The following is a 5,110-nucleotide window of genomic DNA, read 5'->3' as shown; positions in this document are numbered from 1 at the left end:
TTTTATTTGCATTATTGGTTGGTGGGCTCATCCATTTATATAATTATGGTTTTATTTGGTTTCTTTGTTTTTTTGAGATGAAGTCTTGCCCTGTCACCCAGGCTGAAGTGCAGTGGCACAATCTCAGCTTACTGCAACCTCCACCTACCAGGTTCAAACGAATCTCCTGCCTCAGCCTCCTGAGTAGCTGGGATTACAGGCACCTGCCACCATGCACAGCTAATATTTGTATTTTTAGTATTCACCATATTGTCCAGACTGGTCTCAAACTCATGACCTCAGGTGATCCACCCACCTGGGCCTCCCAAAGTGCTGGGATTACAGGCGTGAGATGCTGTGCCCGGCCAATATGACTATGTTTTATTTTGTTTTGTTTGAGATGGAGTATCACTCTGTCACTCAGGCTGGAGTGCAGTGGCACAGTCTCAGCTCACTGCAAGCTCCACCTCCTGGGTTCAAGCAATTCTCCTGCCTCAGCCTCCTGAGTAGCTGGGACTACAGGTGCATGTCACCACGCCTGGCTAATTTTATTTTATTTTTAGTAGCAATGGGGTTTCACCATGTTAGCCAGGCTGGTCTCGATCTCCTGACCTTGTGATCCGCCCACCTCGGCCTCCCGAAGTGCTGGGATTACAGGTGTGAGCCACCAAGCCCGGCCATGATTATGTTTTAACAAGTGTACTAACCTAGAAAAATAACTTTTACTCTGGTCCTTCTTTTCACAATTTTCTTCAATACAATCTGGATATTTTTGGCAGTATTACCTTTATTATCCTTTGCCATATTTTTTTTTCTTGAAGAATATATAATGATCATCTCATATTTCTATCATCAGTAAAACTTCTTTTGACATTCATGTCTCCATATAGGCTGGTTTCTATACACACAACTTGTCAGATCAACCAGTGCCAATAGGAGCTTCCAATTAGTATTTCACTTTTATGAAATTTCTTCACTGTCTTCCTGGTCAAAATTCATTTGCCCTTGCAGAATCACTATCAAGGAAAAAAAATCACATTCTGGAATACTCTAACTCATTTTAAAAATTGAATTGAACATTTATTCAACTAAATTGAATACAGTAACTTAATTGAACACATACAATATATTTAAAATATTTTACATTAGCCAAAATTTGCAGGATTTTATCTTTGAAATGGAAATGAGGAGGGAAAAATCAGATTTTATCATCAAATTCTGCTTAACTTCACACTCTTTGAAATGAATCTCAACTATTTCTCTGAAAAATAAAGCCTTTATAAGTGTGACCATGTTCTCCATGGTACAGTTAATATTGAACAATTAAAAAAATAGAATGACAAAATGAATAAATCAATTTATTCACTTATATATTAGAAAAAATAAAATTGACAGTTTCCCCATTGTTGCCCATAGACCTAGGCAAAAGGAAAACCTTTGGTCAGGGTCATAAGTTTTAAAGAGTCTCACATATCATAAATATAATTTATTAAAAAACATATGGGTTCTGACTCAGAATTCAACACTCAGTGCTGATAGCAGAATCTATAACCCTAAACATCAGCATCAACTCTTATGCCTAACAATTTTTCAGGCAAAGAAAAAGCTTTGAAACATTTCTTGCCCATGTCCTCCAAAACAAAAGGTGATTGCAACCAATCACCAGGGAAGTGTGTGAATTCTATAGCTTTCCTATCTGACACGAACACAGCTTGAGAGGGAGGAGGATATGAATGGCAGGGGTGCTTAAATAGGAGAAAAACCAATATAATTACCTAGTCAATTCCTTCCTGTCAGCATGAACACAATACATTCTCACAGAGCAAAAAATTTCCCATTAGTACATACAACCCTAACAGTCATAGAAGGTAGACATGACAAATTTACTATATTACAAAATTCTCATTACTAGGTCTAGACTTATCATATGAATACTTCACTTTCATGTAGTATGTAAAAGAACATTATTTTATTAAATGTTTAACAGGATTTAATTAAATGAGAACATTAAATTAAAATGTTCAGTTTAATACAATTATTTGAATTAATTTTTGAAAATTATTATTTAGAAGTTATATTTTGCATTTTAATTTCAAGATAAAACTTTTTGGAAAATAAGTTTTAGTTATTTTTACGTTAATATATTTTGGTGAAAATGTATTTAATTTCTTATACTGGGAAAACAATTACAGTCTTTTAGATGATTGAAAGTGAGTTCACGTTTAGGTCATAATAGTATACATAAAAGTGAACAGCCAAAGAAGTTGAAAAAATAAAAAAACTCTTTAGAATGGTAGTTTGTTTATTTTTATTTAAGTGAAAAAAAAGAAAGAAACTAGATTTTACTTAAACATGACCAACCTAAGTTTAGCATACAGGATACTACAAATGATTAATTTAATGAAGATTTATTTTTTAATCAAAATAATGAAAATGAGAAAAAAAGAAGTATCTCCTCAAATTCAGAACTTGAACAGGTCAGATGAAAATCCTGCAATTTCACTTAATCATTCTTTATTAAAAGAACATTAAATGTGTCACTTGCATACAAAAAGGATCATGTGCATTTATTAGAACTGAAAGAAAACTGAATAAACAGCAACGTATAGTGTTCAACAATGATAAGAAAATGCCTATACAGAATATCAGTTTGAAGTTATTTAAATAATAAAATTGTTCATTTTTGCCAAGTGTGACATTGATTTTGTATACAATATTTACAGAAAAAAACAAAAAATGTTTAGATTTAGTAGAAATGATCTCAGAAAGTGATGTAACATTAAACATGTAAACCTGATATAAATAATAAAATGAATAATCGCTCGACATGAGGAACATTTCCTGTCCCAATGCAAAACCAAACACCACTTAGGGCCATTTAGCATCACTAGGATTCTTGGCTTTGGTTTCTAATAAATATGTTAAATATACTGGAGCAGGAAGAGCCACAGACAAAACCCCTCTGACACCGAATTAAAGGACGGGGTTTATTTGGCCGGGAGCATCGGCGAGACTCCTGTCTCAAGAGCTGAGCTCCCCAATTGCACAATTCCTGTCCCTTTTAAGGGCTCACAACTCTAAGGGGTTTGATCTTCAGTTACCAGGCCCAGAATGCAGCTCCAGGCTGTCTGGAATCTATTAACATAACGGATTAGCTTAGATCTTCAGCTACCAGGCTTGGAATGCAGCGCGGGGCTGTCTGACTGATTTTACTTCTTGTCTTTTCTTTAACTCCTACTTTTTCTTTGAGGCAGAAATTGGGCATAGGGCAATATGGGGGTGGTCTCCTTCTTTACTACCACTAATTATTTCTGGTTTTGCCTTTCCAGTCCACCAAAGTCAAATTATCTAAGCTGGACTACTCACAGACATCCTCCTATGCACTTCACTGTTTTCACTACACAGAGGAGAAGCACAGGTAACTTCACGTCTGCATCCCTGAAAATTTTCTCCCTACTGTCCTTCCCAAGGAATTCCAAGTGATCCTTGATATAAGTGCCCCAGAAGAGTTCACTGACCCCAGAAGGCCCACCTCTAGCAGGCCACTGTTTCTGAAATTGCACAGGTTTCGGTAGGTAAAGTATAACATAAGCAGCAGAGCCCCCCCATAATCCTGTCCTCCAGAACCACCTTGTAGAGTACAACTCCTAGGAAAAAGTCCCTTTGGTATTTGACTTACTGTAGGTACCTTTAAATGAGGTCCAAACTACCTGGCCATGAAGAATTCTGGTTTATCTTGTAGCAAGGGTGCATCTGCTTGTGCTTGTGCTTAAAAATACACAGCTTGAATCTCAGCCATGAAAAAACAGGTGAACTTGCTCTATTCTACTTTTTGAGCATCTGTTAGCATCAGCAGGTAGAAGAGGCCATTTTAAATTGCAGGTTCAGTAAAATGTTGAGAAGCCAACAGGCATCTCAAGACACACTTAAAAGTGTTTTCTCAGCTTTTGCCTATTAGTAACCCAATTTTCTGAGCCTAGAATGTCCATGGAAGAGAGGGCCAGTGAATCAAAATTCTCTCATCCCTTCTATAACTTCTGCTATTTAAAATGCTGCAAATCAACATTATTCATGACAGCTAAAACTTGGAAGCAGCCCAAATGCTCACTGATGGATGGATGGATGGATATGTGGATGGATAGATGGATATGCAAAATGTGGTCCATTCATACAATGAAATATTATTCAGTCTTAAAAAGGAAGAAAATTCTGACAGATGCCACAATATGCATGAATCTTGAGAGCATAATCTGCAGTGAAATAATTGAACACTTTACCATTAAGTAATGCCCATCTTTGTCTTTTTTTAATCTTTGTTGGTTTAAATTCTATTTTGCCTGAAATCGGAATAGCAACTCCTGCTGTGTTTTGTTTTCAAATTGCTCTGTAGATTTTTCTCCGTCTCTTTACTGTGAGCTTATGAGTGTCATTGCATACGAGATGGTTTCTTGAAAACAGCATACCATTCGGTCTTGCTTCTTTATCCAGCTTGCCACTCTGTGCCTTTTAATTTGGGCATGTAGCCCATTTACATTCAAGATTAATATTGATACGTGCAGATTTGATCCTGTCGCAGTAAAAATATGGAATGCTTCATGAATTTTTGTGTTATCCTTGCACAGGAGCCATGTTAATCTTCTCAATATTGTTCCAGTTTTAGCACACGTGCTGCTAAAGTGAGCATGAGATATGAATATTTTGCCTTTTAGAGTTGCCCTGTGAGTCTTCCCTGTGAAAGAAAATGCTCTGTTGTAACTCCAAACTGGTTGGTTTTCTATCCTCCTGAGAGGGTTCTGATGATGATTTGATCACCATTTCTCTTACCCATACCAGTAAGTCTATTGGAAATAGTAGAGGAAGGCTCCATCTCCCACAGCTCTCTCATACAATATTTGTCAATACTTCTGGTTATCTTTCCCACACCCATGCTTATAGCTATATCTCTGATACTCTATGGAGCTGATGGTGGCTTTTGCAGAACCAGAAAAATTGGTCAAATTGCCTCAAGGCAGTTTCTCCAAGAATAAGAATTAGACTCAGCTCTTCAGAATGAAGTAGGAATTAGAGCAGATGGTGGGGAGACCCTGTGAGGGACATTGTCAATTAGTATCTCCTGACTAATATAGGTCCC

At 36.8% G+C, this 5,110-nt stretch overlaps 1 non-coding gene across 1 annotated transcript; it reads right to left on the bottom strand.

The window, feature by feature from the left end:
* Nucleotides 1–4,556: 4,556 nt before the first annotated feature.
* Nucleotides 4,557–4,663, bottom strand: LOC129471804 (U6 spliceosomal RNA). The gene has a single exon (XR_008653752.1). It is a non-coding gene; the product is annotated as a U6 spliceosomal RNA (small nuclear RNA).
* Nucleotides 4,664–5,110: the final 447 nt, after the last annotated feature.

Source organism: Symphalangus syndactylus, chromosome 21 (genome assembly GCF_028878055.3).
Source record: "Symphalangus syndactylus isolate Jambi chromosome 21, NHGRI_mSymSyn1-v2.1_pri, whole genome shotgun sequence".
Classification (NCBI taxonomy): Eukaryota; Metazoa; Chordata; class Mammalia; order Primates; family Hylobatidae; genus Symphalangus; species Symphalangus syndactylus.
Note: the sequence above shows the minus strand (reverse complement) of the source record. Positions and strands in the feature narration are given on the sequence as shown.